Source organism: Equus quagga, unplaced genomic scaffold (genome assembly GCF_021613505.1).
Source record: "Equus quagga isolate Etosha38 unplaced genomic scaffold, UCLA_HA_Equagga_1.0 HiC_scaffold_32_RagTag, whole genome shotgun sequence".
Classification (NCBI taxonomy): domain Eukaryota; kingdom Metazoa; phylum Chordata; class Mammalia; order Perissodactyla; family Equidae; genus Equus; species Equus quagga.
In genome coordinates, this window is record NW_025793551.1 from 785,374 (window position 1) to 808,696 (window position 23,323).

The 23,323-nt window shown below is 35.9% G+C and overlaps 1 pseudogene; it reads left to right on the plus strand.

Moving 5' to 3' along the window:
• The first annotated feature begins 16,145 nt into the window (after nucleotides 1-16,145).
• LOC124232189 (AP-1 complex subunit sigma-2-like) lies at nucleotides 16,146-20,912 on the plus strand (annotated as a pseudogene).
• Nucleotides 20,913-23,323: the final 2,411 nt, after the last annotated feature.

The following is a 23,323-nucleotide window of genomic DNA, read 5'->3' on the forward strand; positions in this document are numbered from 1 at the left end:
CAAGCCTTTTAAAGTTTTGTCTTGAATTTAGTTTCTAGGATATGTATTTTTGTTTTCAGGAGGTAGGAAGGTATAGTGTTGACAGTAAGGACTTCAAAGGGAGAGAGGCCTGAGCTATTAGCTGTGTAATTCAACTCCGGCAAATTACTTAACATGTTTAAGGCCAAATTTGCTTATTTAAAAGAGGGTAACAATGCAAATGAGAAAACCTTTTTAGGGGAGTTATTATCTAGCATGTACTCACTATTTGATCACCCCTTTTCAGTGGTTTTCTTCTGTTCTTCTCATCCTCTTAAAAGCCTCTGTGTCCCTTTCCAACAGAAACCATCTCCAGCTACTTAATGTCCCAATGTGAAGTCTTATTTTTTTCCCCCAACCTTACTGAACCATACTGATTCCAATAGACTTGCAGATCTCACACTAGCTTCTGAGTCACTCAAAGGCAGAAATCCCATTTTATTTTTGTCCTCTCCTGAGCTCTCCTGTGGTTTCTGGTGCAACTGCAATTCCTGGTGCATAGTAGATCAACAAACCTGTATGACAAAAGGAAGCTCTTCCTAATGGTGAGATCAGAAGAGAATGACCCTGAGGGGTTTGGGCTCATTAGGAACTATGGAGTTCTCTTGCACACCTGAAATTACTATGTAAAGCAAGCTATGGCAAGTGAGGAGCAATTCTGGGACTAAAGAGGCCTGGGGTCAAGGGAGTCTAGGGCGGAGGGAGACAGGAAGCCGTCTTTGCTGGAAGAGTGACTTTTTTTGAAGAAGATTGGACCTGAGCTAACATCTGTGCCTGTCTCCCTCCACTTTGAATGTAGGACACCACCACAGCATGGCCCGACTAGTGGTGCACAAGTCAGCACCTGGGATCTGAACCACAAACCCTGGGCTGCTGAAACAGAGCTGGCAAACCCAACCACTATGCCACCAGGCCGGACCCTGGAAGAATAACATTTTAGACACTTGTTTGGGAGCATTTTAGAAACACAGGTGTAAAACCCACACTCACCAGCATGAGTCAGTGTGGTGGGCAGGAGGAGAGAGAAAGGTGGGGGAAGAGGGCACCGTATACCTGGAGTCCCACGTAGGCTGCAGGAAGGACTGAGTGGTGACTCAGGACACCCTGAGTGGCCCCCTTTCCAGCCTGACAAGTTAGCATGGCTGGCAGTGGGGCAGAGCCTGGCATCCCCACTGCCACCCTCCTGGCACCACGATCACTGTGCAGGTGACCACTCTTTTTGGCCCCCTTGCCCTGCTCAGGCCCCCCTGAGGCTTCCCTCAGACCTCAAAGGGACATCAAGGGCCTCCAGGCTGGGGAAACCTACAGCCCTAGGGTGTGGGTTGCAGGGGCCAGGGCTATCTTGCCCATGCCCTGTTGCCATCAGAGCTCACCTTTTGATAGCAAATGGTCTGGAGTGTCATGTCCCCAGGATGTACTTCTCCCAAGATTCCACCTCCAAATGGCCTTCTGCCAGCATGCAAAGCCAGCCACACCCCCGACCCCATTTCTCCTGTACCTTGGAAGCCCAGAGAGCCCTGAGAGCCTTAAGATAACATTTGCAGAAGTGAAGCCCGGTGTGGAGTGAAATGACCTTGCTCCCCTACATCAGTGCACAAGTTAGACAATGATACTCTGTGCTGTGCTACAAAATAGCTTTTTTCTTTGACATCAGTTTTAATACATTGATGTGTAATTTACACACAATAAAATGCATACAATAAAATGCAGATGGAGATTTAACACATTTTACTTCCATGTAATCACTACCTCATTGTAGACCTAGACCACTTTCCATCATCTCAGAATGTTCCCTGATGCCTCTTTCCAGGCCATCTTTTTCCTCCTTTCAATTCTGACTTCTGTCATAGCTTTCTCTCTTTTGAAATTCCTAAGAATGGAATCATTCAACCGCTTTTATGTCTGAATAAAAGTACTTTTCAAATGTCCTTTGTTGAGAACTTTTGTCTCAGTGTTTCTGGTGCTTGTAGTTACTCTAGGCCGGAGCTGATCTACATGGTAGCTACTATGAACAAGTGACTATTGAGCACTAGAAATAAGGCAAGTCTGAATTTAGATTTGCTGTATACAAAGCTGGACTCTAGAGTGGTATGGACAGATTTTAACCAGTAATATAGAATTGCAATAGAGAATAGGGTTCAGCTTGATCTGAATTCAACCTAGATTTGTACAGTTGTGACTTGGCAATTTAAAAGGGGAAATATGAGAAAGGGTGGTGATGGCAAGGGCTTGAGCAAAGTTGGGAAGTGGAAATAACAAAGAACCAGTAAGGGGTCCATGTGAAACCCGTCTGGGTTTTACTAACTGGTGCTTATGGAAATTAGGTGCTACTCTCCCACAGAGACTGGTAGCTAAGAGACCCTATGTCCAGATGTTGGCTGGAGCCCATAGTAAATCCTTTTGGCAGGCTTGAGTTTTCAAGGAAGGTACTTTAAGGGGTAGAGGAGTAGGAACATCCTAGGGATGCAGCTTTGAACTGTTAGAAAGTATATTTTTGTCTTATTCAAGTCTCTCTAGGCAAGGATTGAGACCCAGTCAAGAAGAGGGCACGGAGGAGTCTAGCTAGAGTTTGTTCAAGGAAGGAATCTTTGTCAATACATGATTTTAAAACACTTAATACAAAATAAGAATATGAAATATGTTATTAATGAATATTTATATTGATTACATTATAATATTTTAAATCTATTGCGTAAAATAAAATACATTACTAAATTTAGCATTACCTGTTTCTTTTTTACTTTTTGGTGTGGCTACTAGAAAGTATAAAATTATTCAAGTGCCTTTCATATTTTTATTGGACAGTGCAGCTTTGTATTATCCTATTTTACATAAACTTGCTTCTGCTCACTGCATGTAAGAGAAATTAAAACTTCAGTCTGCACTAGGGAAAACCATTCGTATTTCCCGGAAGTGATCTAAAACAGAGCCTACCTTTTTTGACATTTTAAAATTTTATTTCAGATATGCTTGCTTAAAAGAAGTAGAAAGGATTAGATGTCTCTTGTTATATTTTCAAGGGCTTCCTAAAGTCCTAAAATATCTTTCTAAAATATCTAAAGTGCTTTTAAAAAAGTATCATATGCCTTGCAACAAAAGGAATAAAATATCTTGGTATAAACTTAATCAGGGAAGTGAAAGACCTATACAATGAAAACTACAAGACTGTCCTGAAAGAAATTGGTGACAACGTAAAAGCTGGAAAGACATTCCATGCACACAGATTGGAAGAATAAATATGGTTAAAATGTCCGTACTACCTAAACCAATCTACAGGTTCCTTGCAATCCCAATCAGAATCCCAAGGACATTTTTCACAGAAATAGAAAGATGAATCCTAAAATTCAGATGGGGCAACAAAAGACTCCTGATTGCTAAAGCAATCCTGAGAAAAAAGAAGAAAACTGGAGGCATCACAATCCATGACTTAAAAATGTACTACAAAGCCATAGTAATCAAAACAGCATGGTATGGGTACAAAAAGAAGCACACAGATCAATATAACAGAATTGAAAGCCCAGAAATAAAACTGCACATCTATAGACAGCTAATCCTTGACAAAGGAGCTGAGAATATACAATAGAAAAAGAAAGTCTCTTCAACCAATGTTGTTGGGAAAACTGGACAGCCACATGTAAAAGAATGAAAACAGACCATTCTCTTATACCATTCACAAAAATAAACTCAAAATGGATCAAAGAGTTAAAGGTAAGACCTGAAACCATAAAACATCTTGCAGAAAATATAGGCAGTACACTCTTTGACATCAGGCTGAAAAGGATCTTTTCAGACATCATGTCTTCTCTGACAAGGGAAACAAGAGAAAGAAAAAATAAGTGGGACTTCATTAGACTAAAGAGCTTTCACAAGGCAAGGGAAAACAGGATCGAAATGAAAAGACAATGTACCAACTGGGAAAAAATATTTGCAAATCATATATCTGACAAACGGTTATTCTCCATAATATATGAACTCACACAATTCAACAACAAAAAAATCAAGCAACCCAATCAAAAAATGGGCAGGAGGTATGAGCAGACGTTTCTCCAAAGAAGATATATGGATGGCCAATAGGCACATGAAAAGATGCTCATCATCACTGATCATCAGGGAAATGCAAATCAAAACTACACTAAGATACCACCTTACACCCATTAGAATGGATGTAACAAGACAAAAAATTACAAATGTTTGAGAGATTTTGGAGAAAAAGGAACTGTCAGACACTGCTGGTGGACAGCAAACTGGTGCAGCCATTATGGGAAACAGTATGGAGATGTCTCAAAAAATTGAAAATAGAAATACCATATGACCCAGTAACCCCACTACTGGGTATCTATTCAAAGAACCTGAAATCAGCAATTCAAAGAAACTTATGCACCCCATGTTGATTGGAGCATTATTCACAATAGCCAAGATGTGGAACCAACCTAAGTGCCCATAGACTGATGACTAGATAAAGAAAAAGTGGTGTGTGTGTATATATATACACACATAATGGAATACTACTCAGCCATAAAAAATGACAAAACAGTCCCATTCACAACAACATGGATGGACTTCAACGGTATTGTGTTAAGCAAAATAAGCCAGATAGACAAAGACAAACTGTGTATGATTCTACTCATATGTGGAAGATAAATAAACAAATGGTTAAAGAGAACAGATTAGTGGTTACCAAGGGGAAGAGGGAGTTGGGGGACCCAAAGGGTGAAGGGGTACACCCATAAGATGACTGACAAATAATAATGTACAACTGGAATTTCACAATGTTGTAAACTGTCATAACAACAACAAAAATGTATAATGTGTGAGTGATGTCAGCATCATGGTGGAGTGGGCTCTTCCCTTAGACTCTCCCCAGTAAGATACAATGAAAAGGACATTCATAAACCAACAGAGGGCATTCACACAACAGAAAAGATATGAGCAAGATCCATGTAGACATACATCTAAAGGTGGAGATGCTGGGAGCCCCTGGAGGAAGCATAAGGAAGTGGGGGATCTCTTTTCCCTCTTATATGGCTATGACCCAGGGTTTGGAACCATGCACAGCTCTGAGGAAAGAGGGGGGAAGGGCAGCTTTCCAGGGGAACACCTTCACTGTCCAAATTCACTCACAGCCTGCAGGAAAGCTCTATAGAAGTGGCTAAGCTGTACTGGGTGTGTCTTCATCAAGCAGCACCCCAGAAGAGGAGATAGCAGGGACAGAACAAGAACACCCCTGGAAGTACTCAGGTGAAAGAAAGTGTCTCTCCCCCTGCCTGGTGCTCTAGTTCAGCTGGTGAGCCAGAACATCCATGCATAGGTTAGAAAAGCAGCAGCTGTGAGCAGATATGTAGCAAACATAGATGCTACCTGCCAGCATAGACTCCAACAGACAGGGACAGATGCCAGAGGTTGCAGTGGGCTCAGAATACACAGCTCTTGACACGCCCCTCCCCCCTGCCCAGTGTCAGCAGGTAGAAACTGTGATCAAATACTATCACTGTGTGAAGGAACAAATCCATGCCATCAAATAGTATGAAGAAATACATTAATACTCCAGAAGAGAAACTAAACAAAAAGCACCAAGAAATCAACCCTGAAGGCACAAAAATTTATAATCTAAATGACAGAGAATTCAAAACAGGTATCATAGAAAAGAACTAAATGACTTACAAGAAAATACAGATAGACAATTCAATGAAATCAGGAACAAAATTAAAGAACAGAGATCTTCTTCACAAAAGATGTTGAAACTATAAAGAAAAACCAATCAGAAGAGTTGGAGATGAAAAACACAATGGATAAGATAAAGAAAAATCTAGACTTGCTGAATAAAACAGCTGAAAATATAGTGGACAGAATTAGCACTCTGGAGGACAGTAATATAGAAATGCTTCAGATGGAGGAGGAGAGAGAACTAAGACTAAAAAGAAATGAAGAAATTCTCTGAGAAACATCCAACTCAATCAGGAAATGCAACATAAGTATTATATGTATTCTAGAGGGAGAAGAGAAGGAGAATGAAGTGGAAAGTTTGTTCAAAGAAATAATAGCTGAGAACTTAGCAAAACTGGGGAAGGAGCTGGAAATACAAGTAAAAGAAGTTAATATAACTCCTAATTATATCAGTGTAAAAACACTCTCAAATCACAGACTAGTAAAACTTGCAAAAGTCAGTGAGAAAGGAAAAATATTAAGGGCAGCAAGCTTGAAGAAAATAACTTACAAATGAACCCAAATCAGGCTTTCAGTGGATTTCTCAGCAGAAACCTTACAAGATAGGAGAGAGTGCAATGATATATTCAAAATGCTGAAAGACAAAAACTTTCAGCAAAGAATACTCTATCCAGCAAAAATATCCCTCAGTTATGAGGGAGAAATAAAAGCTTTTCCAGATAAACAAATCTAAGGGATTCATTGCCACAAGACCTTCACCGTAAGAAATGTTCAACAAGGACCTGATACCCGGAAAAAAAAAAAAAGAGAAAGAGAGAGAGAAAGCCTTTACACAGAATTGAGCAAGGAGGTAAATAGGCAGACAATATCAGAAAATTGCAGCTCTTTAACAGTACAGGTTAGCAAATACTTAATTAGAACTCTAAATATAAAGGGAAGCAAAACATAAAAAATAAATATAATCTTGTACTTTTACCACAAATTCACAACACAAGGTGGAATAAATTGTGACAACCATAACTTAGAAGATGAAGAGGAAAGGAATGGAATCAGCTTAGTCTAAGGAAACAAGAGGCTATTAGAAAATGAACTATCTCATCAATGAGAGTATTTTTTATACAAACCTCATGGCATAAACAAATAATCAGAACAGAGACATAAGTGATAAATAAAGAGACAATGGAGAAAACCATCACAGAGAACTGCCAAACTGAATTGGTATTCTGAAATACAGGGGATGAGAAACAAGGCAAATACAGAACAAGTGGAAAATGAGTAGTAAATCAGCAGCATTAAACCCTCATATATCGTTAATCACTCTAAATGTAAATGGATTGAACTGCCCAATCAAAAAACACAGAGTGGTAGGATGGATTAACAAGACCCAACAGTACTCTGCTGCCAGGAAACACATCTCAGCTCCAAAGACAAACACAGTCTTAGATTGAAGGGATGGAAGACAATACTCCAAGTTAATAGCAAACAAAAGAAAGCAGGTGTTGCCATAGTTATATCAGACAAGGTAGACTTCAAGATGAAACAGGCATTGAGAGACAAAGAGGGGCAGTATATAATCATAAAAGGGACACTCCACCAAGAGGACATTACACATAAACATATATGCACACAACACAGGAGCACCAAAGTACATAAAGCAACTGTTAACAAATCTAAAAGGAGATATTAATAACAACCCAATATTAGTAGGAGACCTTAATAGCCCACTCTCATCAATGGAGATACATCATCCAGACAGAAATTCAACAAGGAGATAGTATAATTAAATGAAAAACTAGACCAGCTGGACTTAATCAATATATATAGAACACTCCACCCGAAAAAACCAGAATACACATTCTTCTCAACTGCACGTGGAACGTTCTCAAAGATAGACCATATGTTGGGAAACAGGGTGCACCTCAATAAATTTTAGAAGATTGAAATTATATCAAGAATCTTTCTGACCACAATGCTATGAAACCGGATATCAACTATAAGAAGAAAGCTAGGAAAGGAATGAAGATGTGGAGACTAAACAACATGCTATTGAACAACCAATGGGCCATTGAAGAAATTAAAGAGAAATAAAAAAATATCTGGAGACAAATGAAAATGAAAACACACAACACCAACTCATGTGGGATGCAGCAAAAATGGTCCTAAGAGGGAAAGTCATAGCAATACTGGCATACCTTAATACACAAGAAAAATTTCAAATAAGAAATCTTAAACTACACCTAACAGAATTAGAAAAAGAAGAACAAAGCCCAAAGTCATCAGAAGGAGGGAAATAATAAACATTAGAGCAGAAATAAATGAAATTGAAACAAATAAAAAACAGTAGAAAGGATCAAGGACACAAAGAGCTGTTTCTTTGAGAAGATAAACAAAATGGACAAGCTGTTAGCCAGATCCACTCAGAAAAAGAGAGAGAAGACTCAAGTAAACAAAATTAGAAATGAAAGAAGAGAAATTACAATGGATACCACAGAAATCCAAATGATTATGAGAATACTAGGAAAAACTAAAATGCCAACAAATTGGACAACCTAGAAGAAATGGATAAATTCTTAGACTCCTATAACCTCCCAAAATTTAATCAAGAAGAAATAGAGAATCTTAGTACATCAATCACAAGTAAAGAGAATGAAAGAGTAATCAAAAGCATCCCCAAAAGTAAAAGTCCAGGACCAGATGGCTGCTCTGGAGAATTCTACCAAACATTCAAAGAAGATTTAATGTGTATTCTTCTCAAATCTTTCCAAGCATTTGAAGAAGACAGAACACTTTCTAATACGTGTTACAAGGCTAACATCACCCTGATTCCAAAGCCAGACAAGGACAACACAAAGAAGGAAAATTACATGCCAGTTTCACTGATGAACATAAGTGAAAAATTCTTCAACAACATATTGGCAAACTGAGTACAGTGATAATTAAAAAGATCATACACCATGATCAAGTGGGATTTATTCCAGGGATGGAGGGATGGTCCAATATCTGCAAATCAATGAATGTGATACACCACATTAACAAAATGAGGAATAAAAACCACATGATCATCTCAATAGATGCAGAGAAAGCATTTGACAACATCCAACATCCATTTATGATAAAAACTCTCAATAAAATGGGTATAGAAGGAAAATACATCAACATAATAAAGGATTTACATGAAAAACCCACACCCAATTTCAAACTCAATGGAGAAAAACTGAGAGCCATGCCCCTGAGAATAGGAACAAGACAAAGGTGACCAATCTCACCAGTCTTATTCAACACGATACTGGAGGTTTTGGCCAGAACAATTAGGCAATAAAAAGAAATAAAAGGTATCAAATTGGCAAAGAAGAAGTGAACCTCTCACTGTTTGCAGATGATATGATTTTATGCATAGAAAACGCTAAAGAATCCATTGAAATTATTAGAAAACTATTAGGAAAAATCATCAAATACAGGTAAGTTGCTGGGTACCAAATCAACTTAAAAAAAGCAGCTGCATTTCTGTACTCTAATAGCAAACTAACAGAAAGAGAACTCAAGAATACAATCGCATTCAAAATGGCAACAAAAAATAATAAAATATCTAGGAATAAATTTAGTCAAGGAGTTGAAAGACCTATTCAATGAACTGTAACATTATTGAAGGAAATTGACCATGACATAAAGAAATGAAAAGCTATTCCATGCACATGGACTGGAAAATAAGCGTAGTTAAAATGCCTCTATCCCCACAGCAAACTACAGATTCAATGCACTCTGAATCAGAATCCCAGTGATGTTCTTCATGGAAACAGGACAAAGAATCCTAAAATTTATTTGGAACAACAAAAGACCCCAAATAGCTAAATCAATTCTGAGAAAAAGGAATCACAATCCATGATGTCAAAAGTTACAGTAATCGAAACAGCATGTAGTTGTACAAAAACAGGCACACAGATAAACGGAATAGAACTGAAAGCCCAGAAATAAAACCACACATCTATGGATAGGTAATCATCAATAAAGGAGCTAAAACCATACAACGGAGAAAGGAAAGTCTCTTCAGTAAATGTTGTTGGGATAACAAGACAACCATATGCAAAAGAATGAAAGACCATTATCTCATGCCACACACACAAATTAACTCAAAATGAATGAAAGAGTTGGAGGTAAGACCTGAAAACATAAAACTCCTAGAAGAAAATATAGACTGTACACTCTTTGACATCGGTCTTATAAGAATCTTTTTGAATACTATGTCTACTCAGACAAGGGAACCAAAAGAAAAAATAAATAACTAGGACTTCATTAGACTAAAGAGCTTCTGCCAGGCAAAAGAAACAAGGATCAAAACAAAGAGACAACCCACCAAGTGGGAGAGAATATTTGCAAATTGTATAGCTGACAAGGGGTTAATCTCCGTAATATATAAAGAACTCACACAACTCAACTACAAAAAAACAGATACCCTGGGGCTGGCCCTGTGGCCGAGTGGTTAAGTCTGTGTGCTCCGCTGCAGGTGGCCCAGTGTTTCATTGGTTCGAATCCTGGGCATGGACATGGCACTGCTCATCAAACGACGCTGAGGCAGTGTCCCACATGCTACAACTAGAAGGACCCACAACGAAGAATATACAACTATGTACTGGGGGACTTTGGGGAGAAAAAGGAAAAAATAAAATCTTACAAAAAAACCAAAAAAACAAAAACAGATACCCTGATCAAAAAATCAGCGGAGGATATAAACAGACATTTTTACAAAGAGGACACACCGATGGCCAATAGGCCCCTGAAAAGTTGTTCAACATCACTAATCATGAGGGAAATCAAATAAAAACTACCTAAGATATCACCTACATCTGTTAGAATGGCTATAATCACCAAGACAAAAAAAACACAGATGTTGGACAGGTTGTAGAGAAAAAGGAACCCTTATACACTCACGGTGGGAATGCAATCTGGTGCAGCCACTATGGAAAACATATGGAGATTCATCAAAAAATTAAAAATAAAGATACCATATGACCCAGCTATCCCATCACTGGGTAGTTATCCAAAGAACTTGAAACCAATAATTCAAAGAGACTTATGCACCCCTATGTTCATTGCAGCATAATACACAATAGCCAAGATGTGAGAGCAACGCTAGTGGCCACTGACTGACGACTGGATAAAGAAGATGTGGTATATACACAATGGAATAATACTTAGCCACAAAAAGTGACAAAATCATCCCATTCACAACATGAATGGACCTTGAGGGTAGTATGTTAAGTGAAATAAGCCAGACAGGAAAAAACACTGTAGGTTCTCACTCATATAGAACATAAACACATGGACAAAGAAAACAGTTTAGTGGTTACCCGGGGGAAGGGGATTAGGGGGTGGGTACCAGGGCTAAAGGGCATTTATATGAGGACTCACAAATAATAATGTACAACTGAAATTTCACAATGTTATAAGCTATTTCGACCTTAATAAAATAAATTCTCAACAAAGTGGGTATAGAAGTAACATATTGCAACATAACAAAAGTCCTATAGGACACACTCTGTTGTTAACATCATACTCAACAGTGAAAGTTTGGCAGCTTTTCCTTTAAGTTCAGGAACAAACACGGGTGCCCATTATTATTGCTTTGATTCAACATGGTGCTAGAAGTCCCAGACAGAACAAGTAGACAAGAAAAAGAAGTAAAAGGCATGAGAATCAGAAAGGAAGAAGTAAAATTGTCACTATTTATGGGTGACATAATCTTTTACATAGAAAATCCTAAATGTTACACCAAAAAGTGTTTAGAACTAGTAAGCAAATTCAGTAATTACATGATACAAAATCAACATACCAAATTCACTTGTTTTCCTATACACTAACAACGAGCTATCTGAAAAAGAAATAAAGAAAATGATGCTATTTACAAGAGCATTAAAAACAACAAAATACCTATGAATAAATTTTACTGAGAAAGCTAAAGACCTGTACACCAAAAACTATAAGACATTGATGAAAGAAATGGAGAATGACACAAATAAATGAAGAGATGTACTGTGCTCATTGACTGGAAAAGTTATTATTGTTAAAATGTCCATATTACCCAATCCCACTCACAGATTTTGGTACAATCCGTATCAAAATTCCAGTGGCATTTTTCATACAACTACAAAAAACAATCTTAAAATTTTTAGGGAACCACAAAAAACCCTAATAAGTAGCTAGTTATTTTGAGAAAGAAGAAAACTCCAGAGGCAACACATTTCCAGGTTTCAAAGTATATTACAAAGCTTTGGTAATCAAAACAATGTGGTATTGATATAAAAACAGGCATATATATCTATGGAACAGAATAGAAAGTCTAGAAATATACCCACACATATATCGTGAACAAGTATTTGACAAGGGGTCCAAGAATACACAAAAGGATAGTCTCAATAAATTGTGTTGGGAAAAGTGGATATTCACACGCAAAGAATGAAACTGGACTCCTGTCTTACACCACTCACAAAAGTTAACTTGAAATCCAGTATGGTCTTAAGCATAAGGCCTGAAATCGTGAAAGTCCTAGAAGAAAATGCAGGGAAAACCTCTTTGATATTTGGTTTTCAGATACTAAATCAAAGACAAAGGCAACAAAAGTGAAAAGACACAAGTGGGACTACATCAAACTAAAAAGCTCCTGCACAGCAAAGGAAATAATGAAATGAAAATATAACTTATGGAATGGCAGAAAATATTTGCACATCATATACCTGACAGGGGTTAATATCCACAATATACGAGGAACTCGTACAACTAAATAGCAGAAAGAAAAAAAAAAGAAAATCTGAATAAAAAACGATCTGAATTGTCAGTTTTCTAAAAAAGACATACAAATGAGCCATCAGGTACATGAAAAGGTGGTCAAATCAGTAATCATCAGGGAAATGTGAATCAAAACCACAAAGAGATAAAATTTCACATCTGTTAGAATGGTTTTTATCAAAAAGCCAAGAGATAACAGAAGATGATGGAGAAAAGCGAACCTCCTTCCTTTTTAGTAGGAATGCAAACTGGTGCAGCCACAATGGAAAACAGTAGGGAGTAATTTTCCTCAAAAAATTAAAAATAGGACTACCATAGGATTTAGCAATCCTACTTTTGGAGACTTACAAGAAGAAAATAAAATCACTATCTCAGAGAGATTTCTGCACCCCATGTTCCTTGCAGGATTATTCAGTATAGTAAAAACATGGAAACAAAGGCCCGCCTGGTGGCATAGTGATTAAGTTCACATCCTGCAGTGCAGTGGCCTGGGGGTTCACAATTTGAATCCTGGGCATGGACCTACACATTGCTCAAGAGGTCATGCTGTGGCAGTATCCCACATACAAAACAGAGGAAGATTGGCAACAGATGCCAGCTCTGGGCCAATCTTCCTGATCAAAAAAACAAAAACAACCCCCCCAAAACATGGAAATAATCTAAATGCCCATTGAAAATGAGTGGGTAAATAAAACGTGGTGTATATATATACATCACATTTTTGTGTATATATATGTATATATATATATTATGTATATATGTATATACGTATATACTACGTATATCTAGATATGTGTGTATATATACGTATATATACACACCATATGTGGGCATTGGATCACAATTAAAAATGCCATAAATTCAAATTTAGAAAAATTTGTGGTAAAATATAAATATCAAATTTACCTCTTAACCACTTTTAAATGTATAGTTCAGTGGCATTAAGTACATTCATATCGTTGTGTAACCATCATCTCCATCTATCTCCAGAATTCCTTTCATCTTGCAAAACTTAAACTCTCTATCAATTAAACAGTAATTCCATATTCTCTCTTCCTCTCCCTCTGTAACCACTATTCTACTTTCTGTCTCTAGGAATTTGACTATTCTAGGTACCTCAAGTAATCAGAATCATGTAGTATTTGTCTTTTTGTGACTAGCTTATTTCATTAAGAATAATGTCCTCAAGGATTATCTCTATTGTAACATGTCAGAATTTCTTTCCTTTTTATGGCTGAATACATTCTATTGCATATCTATATATAACATATTTTGTTCATTGATCCATTGATGGACAGTTGGGTCACTTCCACCTTTTTGCTACTGTGAATAATGCTATAAACATGGATATACAAACATCTCTTTGAGAGGCTGCCTTCAATTCTTTTGTTTGTATATTCAGAAGTGGAATTGCTGAATAATATGGTAATTCTATTCTTAATTTTTTGGGAAACCACTACACTATTTTCCCTAGCAATGCACCATTTTACATTCCCACCAATAGTGCACAAGGGTCCCACTTTCTCCACATGCTCACCAACACTTGTTTCCCGTTTTTTTGGTAGCAGCCATCCCAAGGGGTGTGAAGTGTTATCCCACTGTATAGTTTTGCATTACCTAATGATTAGTGATGTTGAGTATCTTTTCATGTGGTTATTGGACATTATTTATCTTCTTTGGGGAAATATCTATTCAAACTATTTGCCTAGTTTTAAACTGAGTCATTTCTTTTTGCATTGTTGAGTTGTAGGACATAAGTTTTAAAAGTTAATTAATTTTTTGGTATATGGCAGTGGTTTTCAAAGTTGGTGCAGGCCAGCAGGCATAGAATTGCCTAAAACTTGTTAGAAATGAATTCTAGAAATGTCCCTCAGACTTACTGAATCAGAAACTGGGGAGATGAGGCTCAAGAAGCTGTATTTAAACAAGCTGCCCGGGCTCGGTCCGTGATGGAGTGCGGCCCCGTGGGGTGGCGGGGAGGCAGCGGAGACTGCTGGACCGAGGAACGCTGGCCCCAAGCCCGCCTCAAAATCAAAGCATTGGTTTTTGACTAGAGGGAAGGAATAGTTGTGACTTGCAACGAATACTTTCCCATTTTACCAGAAAATACACAGTAAAGAGAGTAAATTATTCTTATATAGTGGAGAGCCGGGGGTGAATACAGAACTCTGTTAACAGTCCTGGGACCCTTCTTATCCCTTTCGCAGGCAGATCTCCACCCCGCGTCGCTCTCAGTATGTCGGGTCACTGGGTACGTTCCTTTCTGAATCTTGGTAACCAGTTTGCATTACGTGTTGTGTAGTGATGTTTATTTGCTGTTCCTTTCAAAATCCGTTATGTATAGGACTTAACTGAGAGGCACTTTAGTATCTACGAAAGTTTTGTATATTTTCTGCCAATGAGTCATTTTAAGTGAGAAAAAATTACTGTGGATCGTTAAGTCAATTTCAATTTTCGTAAGGATAAATTTGGTAAATTACCAAATATCTTGTTAATGTTTTGTTGGATTAATATAAAATGTGACAATTTCCTAGCGACTTTTCAGATTTACTATTGATTTTTTTCTATTCTGGTTGTGTAAATTCTCCTTCTCATTAGTCAAATTCAAGATGATGTGGTGAATATTAATATCAAGCTTGAATTTTACGTGCAGTAACACTAGTAAATGAACTTTCATAATTAAGAGAAACTTCAATAAGTAAAAGAAAAAAGAATATCTGCTTAAATCCACCTTTAAATTATCTTTTTGAAACTGTACTTAGTGTGTTTGTGGTTGAGATGGCCAGTTGAATTACAAGAAGCTTTCGGTAAAAGTTAAACATGAGGACTAATCAACAGATTGACTTACAGATTCCAAGTAAATATAAACAAAATAGTTTAAATATAATTAAGTTAATAATATGTTAAATATTCAGCACCCACTTTACCTGTAGATGCTGTTTATTATTGTTTTGAATAAAGAATTTTGTGTAATTTATCTGAACTTACTCTTTTTGGCTTTTAAAGGCTTATATTGTCTTATATTGTCTTTCATGATATTACATTAGTTCAGTTCTTGTGTGTGTATTTGTGGATTTTTAGAAAAAATACTTAAAAGTTAGATTTTTATTAAGAAAAATCAGTATTTATGGGATACTGTTTTTCATTAATATTTTTGATTTTTTAAGTTTGCTTAAAATATGCTAGCATAAACTGAAGAAAGCATTCCAAGTGATAGTCTACCCATAATTCAGCCTGGAACTAGAGGTGAAAAGATATCTCTTGCAACTTGAGAGATCTTTTCTTTCAAATATATCTAAACTAGTTGATGTATACACTTCTCCTTTGTTGCATAAAGGGAGTATGCTATGTACAGAATAAGTAGAAAATAGTTTCTCAAGTTGCAAGAGATATCTTTTTCTTTGAGATGTTGGTTGTAACAGATAATAGTTTTCTTTTGTTTCCTATGTTCACTTCTTTCCAAACTCACATGATTCACAGTGGGGTGGAGAGATTTGCATGCAGTAAGAAGATTTTTCTACAAGAATTTCCTGCTAGTTTCAACAACATATGAATATTGATAGTTTAATCATATGTCAATTAAATGCCTCCTGAAGTCTTCTCTTTTATTCTTTTTGATCTTTAATCTTCATTTTATTAGATGAAAGCATTGTATCTAATTTTGGTTTTATTTATCTTAACAGATGCAGTTTATGTTGCTTTATAGTTGTCAGGAAAAACTTTGACTGCAGAAATGGTGTGTCTCACTGTCAGAAAAATAAGAAAAAAAATCAGAAGGGAACTTGTTCAAACCATTTTAGTATGTAAATTTAAGATGTGCAGCTTTATTGAATGGTGAGATCTCAGGATTGTTTACAAAAGGTCTAATTTTTTAATAAGAAATTTGGAAATAGCATAATCAAATGCCATTTACAATGTGCAAATTGCAGACTTTTGAGAGATAACATTTATAAATAATGTGAATAAAGATTTTGACGAAATAGTTTTAGAGGTGAAGCTTTGTATTTTTAAAACAACTGGTCTTTTGATTGATTACCCAGGTTAAACTATTAAAAACAAGGAAATAGTTTTAAACTAATTTTATAAGTAATAAATGTTCATGATTAATCATCTTTTAGAAAAATTTAGTGAACTCATTTCTTTGAATGGGTAAATCGGGTCAGCATTTTAAATTGTGTCAGTAATTCCTCTAATTTAGACAAGAAGAAGTAAGAGAATGTAATAATTCATTCTCCCTCCAAGCCACCCCTCCCTACAAATCCATTTGTTGTTATTTGATTCCAACTCCTAGTCACCCTGTGTACAGCAGAGTGAAACCGTGCCTGGTCTTTTTGTGCCAACATCACTAATCATTAGGTAATGCAAATCTATACAGTGGGATAACACTTCACACCCTTTGGGATGGCTGCTACGAAAAAAACAGAAAACAACAAGTGTTGGTGAGCATGTGAAGAAAGTGGGACCCTTGTGCACTATTGGTGGGAATGTAAAATGGTGCATTGCTAGGGAAAATAGTATGGTGAGAGCACTGAATCTTAACCTCTAGACCAGTAAGGCTGACTATAATATGTGTTACTTGACATGGCTTTTATCTGAATTTTTCCTGTCTCTGTGGGTTTACCTCTTCTGCTATTTCAAGTAAATGGAATCATATAACATGTTGCCTTTGTGTATAACTTCTTTGACTTAGCGTAATGTTTTCAAGATTTGTCCATGTCGTAGCATGTATCAATACTTTCCTTTTTATGATTGGATAATATTTTATAGTATGGATTTACCACATTGTTTATCTGTGTCTTTTGATGGACATTTTGATTGTTTCTACCTTTTGGTTATTGTAAACCATGCTGCTATGAACATTCCTATATATGTATTTTTTTGACTACCTATTTTCAATTCCTTCGCTATATAGATAGGAGTAGAATTGCTAAGTCATAAGGTAATTTTGTATTTATCTTTTTGAAGTTCTGCCAAACTCTTTCTGTGGTAGCTGCAACACTTTACATTTCTACTAGCAAAGGAACAAGAGTCCCAGTTTCTCCATATTCTGTCCAAAACTTGCTTTTTTCCTCTTAATGTAGCCATCCTAGTCAGTGTGAGGTGATATTGCATTGTGGTTTCATTTTTTTTTTTAATGACAATTGATGTTGAGGATCTTCTTGTGGTTTTTGGCAATATGTTTACCTTCTGTGGAGAAATGTGTAGAAATGTCTTTTCAAGTCCTTTGCCTGTTTTTTATCATGAAAGTGTGTCAGATTTTGGGTGCTTTTTTCTATCAACTGAGATGATCATGTGGTTTTATCCTTCATTCTTTTAATGTAGTGTATTGTACTGGTTGATTTTTTTTTAATGTTGAACCATCCTTGAATTCCTTGAAGTCCTACCTGATCATGATCTATAATTCTTTTAATGTGCTTATGGATCTTGTTTGTTATGCTTTTTTTCTTTTTCTTTTTTTTTTAAAATTTGGTTCCTCGATAACACTCTTTTTTTTTTTTTTTTTTAAAGATTGGCATGTGAGCTAACATCTGTTGCCAATCTTCTTTTTTTTTCTTTCTTCTTCTCCTTAAGCCCCCCAGTACATAGTTGTATATTCTAGTTGTAGGTCCTTCTAGCTCTGCTATATGGGACACTGCCTCAGCATGGCTTGATGAGCAGTGCTAGATCCATGCTCAGGATCCGAACTGGTGAAACCCCAGGTTGCCAAAATAGAGTGTGCGAACTTAACCAATTGGCCAGGGGCCAGCCCCAGTTTGTTATTCTTTTGTTGAGGAATTTTGTGTCAAATTTACAAAGAATATTGGGCTATAGTTTTCTCGTGATGCTTTTTCTGGCCTTGGTATCATGGTAATGCTGACCTCCCAGAGTAAGTTGTGTTTCCTCCTCTTCTATTTTTTTTAGAAGAGTTTGAGGATTGGTGTTAGTTGTTCTGTAAATATTTGGTAGAATTCATTATTGAAGTAATCTGCTCATGGACTTTTTATTGTTGGGAGATTTTGCTTACCAATTCAGTCTCTTTACTTGTTCAAGTCTATTCAGATTTTCTCTTTATTCTTGAGTAATTTGTGGCACTTTATGCATTCCTAAGAAGTTGTCATTTTGTCTAGATTATCTAATTTGTGTACAAATTGTTTGTTATTCTGTTATGCTCCTTTTTATTTCTGAAGGCCAGTAGTAATGACCCCACTTCCATTTCAGATTTGAGTAATTTGGGTTCTCTATTTTTCTTCGTTGGCAATTTTTTTTCTTTTAGCACTTTAAATATGTAACACCACTGCCTTCTGGCTTTCATGGTTTCTGAAGAGCAATCAATTATTAATATTATTGAGGATCTCAGGTACTTGATGAGTTTCTTCTCTCTTGCTGCTTTCGATGTTCTCTCTTTCTTTTTGGCAGTTTGAATATAATTGGTCTCAGTGTGGATCTCTTTGAATTTTTTTGCTTGAATTTCCTTGAGCTTATCAAATGTGTACATTTACCAAATTTGGGAATGTTTTGGCCAATTCTTCAAATATTCTTTGGGGCCGTGTCTGGTCTTTTCTGAACATGCATCCAGCCGTGGGCTCATGTCTGGTGTTCTTAATTCCCTGGTGTTCTAGGGAATTTTAAAAGCCCTCTTTTCCCCACATCTCTCCTTTCCCAATGTCTTCTGTCACAAGCTTTTTGGGATATGGTATTGCTTCCCTCAATTATTATCTCCTGCCCCTGGTTGCTGTGGCTGATAGTTTTGTCATTAAGCACTTTGGGCAAAAGTTCCCCGTGAAATCATCCCAACCCTGTGAATGCTTGGAGTTAAGAGAAATAAAGACAAATCCTTCCACTACCTTCCCAACTTGGAGGGAGGCACCAGACTTGTGGTAACATATACCACAGTTCTTGAATAAGGTTCGTATTGCCCCCTCTGACACTAGCAACCTGCAGTAGGAATGTAGGCTGTCATCCTCAAGGCAGCCTCTACCAACCTGGGGAATGGGCATAGTAAGCAGAAGAGTTAAGACCTCATAGTGCTCTCTTGTAATGCAGCAACTTCTTTCTTCCTTTAGTATTTTGTATAAAACTTGTGATCTGGAGTAAACTCTTTGTAGTATTACTTATATTGGGCTGTTTCTTAACTAAGCCATATTCTGTATACAAAGAGTTATTGTGATGATTTGATTGACATCTTCAATAACTCTTGTATTTTCTTCTTTGCATACTTATAGTTTGAATTAATCATGCAATCTATTTTGTTTTAATTAAGTAAACCTAGGTAAAATATTGTAAAATACTTGTAGAAAGGAACCTGAAAGGAAGAATAGCAAAATAAATTACTCTTTCTAGGTTGTGGAAGTGAATGAATTTTTTTCTTTTTACTTCCCTGCACTTTTCAAAATTTCTCTTTGAAACATTTATTACTTTTGTAGTCTAGGAGAAAAATTATCTGCACTATAGTAAAAGAAGGAATAAAATGTATAAGTCTGGGGATTTTCACAATAGTGTATAAAATATATTTATAAAACAATAATTATATATTATAAAATATAATTATAAAACAATATAAAATTGTATTCCACATTTATATTTTGTTACAGATATGCTAGTTTGAATTTTTGCTGTGCTATTGAGGATCAGGAAAATGAACTGAATGCTCTGGAAATAATTCATACTTACATGCAATTACTTGGCAAGTATTTTGGCAGTGTGATTAGTATTGTAAGAAACTAAATGCTGTAGTAATTTTCCTTTTACTTTTCCTGTAATAAGGTTATTATTTGATTGTTTTATGGATTCTATTTAAATGTTACTGTGTGAGATGTAAGGAGTGATCCTATTTCTTATATGTACGTCTAGTTATTAAAATTGCTTGTCCCTAGAGACCTATTCATTGTGTTGAGAATGAGATTTAAAATACTGAAAAAGAAAGGAGTTCACCTGCAAATATTTTAATGTTCTGAAAAAGGTTAGTATGGAATTTAGATTTGAGTATCAGTTACATTCATGTTACCCAGTAAATAAATATGACAGTATTAGTTTGGGGGATAGAAAATTCTTAAATTTCCCATGCTGGGAGCATGCAAAAATCTGGTTTTATTTAGCTTGCAGGCATTGTGTTTTCAGGTGCTTGAGATGTGAAAATTAAGTCAATGAAGCAAAGTTAGTTTGATTGCTATTTTTGTAGAAATTTAAGATTGATTTACCCTTGTTAGATTTTATTTAGCAACTGATAGTCGATAAGCTTCGTTCAGTTTAACATTATTATTATAATTTTTGCTTTTCAGGTGTGTGAACTTGATATAATCTTTAATTTTGAGCAGGCTTATTTTTATTTTGGATAAGTTTCTTTTGCAGGGAAAGTTCAGAAAACATCCAAGAAAAATGTTTTAAAAGCTGTTGTGCAGGCAGAGCTACTGCAGGAGGTAAGCTTACTGTGAGTTTTCTTTACTAGGGCATACATGTTTTGCTCTTGTTAGAGAAGTCTTAGTCATCATTATTGTTGCAGAGGTTATTGTAATATGTGTTCAGTCACATCAACTCAGTTATCTGTGGATAGATTATTCAATTTGAAAATGGTCTATCAGTATGACTCTATTCTTTGCCTGTTTTATATATAGACTAAATTTTTACTAAGCAGACCTCTTTAAGAAGGGAAAAAAATTCCTTAAAGGTCACTCTAAGTATTTCAAGAACTCTATCCATTGTTTTAAGTTACTTAAAAAAGTCTTCTTTTTTATTAATGTGAATAATCAAGACTATGACTGTGGGCTTATGGCATTTCATTCCAAATTGGTTCATATTTTCACTTTATGTGTGATAAGTATAACTGTAGCAAAGCAGATTAGAGTTTCTTTTTTCCTTAGGGAAATGTGTTTATTTTCCTTATATGAAAATAATTCTAGAATTATTCTTAGAATTCATAAAATTTTAAGAATTGTTCGGATTTAGTAAATTAGGTACACTGTCCATGTATTTTTAAAAATTTATATTACTTTTTATTGTTTAAATATATATAAAATGAAATTTACCATTTTCTCTATTTTGAAGTACATAGTTCAGTTTGATTAAGTACATTCTCAGTGTTGTGCAACCATCATCACTGTCCATGTCCAGAACTTTCTCATCATGCCATACTGAAACACTCAACCATTAATATTCTACTCTCCTTCCCACTCTTCACCAGTTTCTGGTCAACTTTCTGTCTTTATGCGTTTGCCTGTTGTACTTCATATTGTTCTTTTTGTTTCTGGCATATTTCACCTAGCATAATGTTCTCAAGCTTCATTCATATTGTACTATGTATCAGAATTTTCTTCTTTTTTATGGCTTAATAATATTCCATTGCATTTATATATACCATTTTTTCCATTCATTCGTTGATGAACACTTGGGTGACTTCCACCTTTTGGCCATTGTGAATTATGCTGCTGTGATCATGGGTATAGAAGTGTCTGTCAGGTCCCTGCTTTTAATTCTATTGAGCATATACTTCCAAGTAGAATTGCTGGGTAATACGGTAATTCTATGTTTAACTTTTTGAGAAATAGCCAAATTGTTTTTTACAATGGTAGCTCCATTTGTACATTTCCAATGTCAAAATATGAGGGTTCCAATTTGTCCTCGTCCATGCCAACACTTTTTTTTTGCTGTTTTTTTTTTTTTAATTATACTCATCCTGGTAGGTGTGAAGTAGTATCTTATGGTTTTGATTTGCATTCTCTCATGACTAGTGATGTTGAGCATCTTTTCATGTACTTTTTGGACATTTTTATATCTTCTTTGGAGATATGTCTTTTCGAGTTCTTTGTCACTTTGAATTGGGTTTTCTTTTTGTGGTTGAATTATAGGAATTTTTTATGTATTGTGAATATTAAATGGATATCAGATATGTGATTTCTAAATATTTTTGCCCATTCTGTATGTTAGCTTTTCATTTTTTAGTAATCTCTTTGTGGCACAGAAGTTTTAATATTGGTGAAGTCCAATTAATTTTTTATTTTGTTACACATGGTTTTGGTGTTTTACCTTTGGATCTTTGGCAAGCTTGTCAAAAATCAGTTGGCCAAATGGGTACATGAAAAGATGCTCAGCATCACTAGTCATTAGGAAAATGCAAATCAAAACCACAGTGAGATACTACCTCATGCCTGTTAGAATGGACATCTTCGAAAAGACAAGAGATAACAAATGCTGGCAAGGATATGGAGAAAAGGAAACCCTTGTGCACTGTTTGTGGCATTATAATTGGTACAGCCACAATGGAAAACAGTATGGGGGATTTCAAAAAATTAAACATAGAACTATCATATGATCCAGCAATTCCACTTTTGGGACTATATCCAAAGGAAACTCAAACACTCACCAGAAAAGATATCTGCACACCTTTGTTCATAGAAGCATTATTCACAGTAGTCAAGACATGGAAACAACCCTAAGTGCCCATTGATGGATGAATGGATAAAGAAGTGTGGTAAATATGTATATATTATGGAATATCATTCAGCCATAAAAAACATTTACTACAGCAGAGATGGACCTTGAGGATGTTATGCTAAGTGAAATAGGTCAGACAGAGAGAAAGACAAATACTTTATGACTTCACTTATATGTGGAAACTAAGGGGAAAAAATGACCAAACTCACAGAAGAAGAGAGAAAATTTGTGGTTATCAGAGGTGGGAAGTGGGAGAATTGGAGGAAGGTGGTCAAAAGGTACAAACTTTCAGTTAGAAGATGAGTAAATACTAAAGATGTAAGGTGTAACATCATGTCTGTAGTTACCACTGCTGTATGAAATACATGAAAGTTGTTAAGAGAGTTATTACATTATAAGAAGAATTTTTTCCATATATTTGTGGATTTTCCTAATTTCCTTCTACTTTGATTTC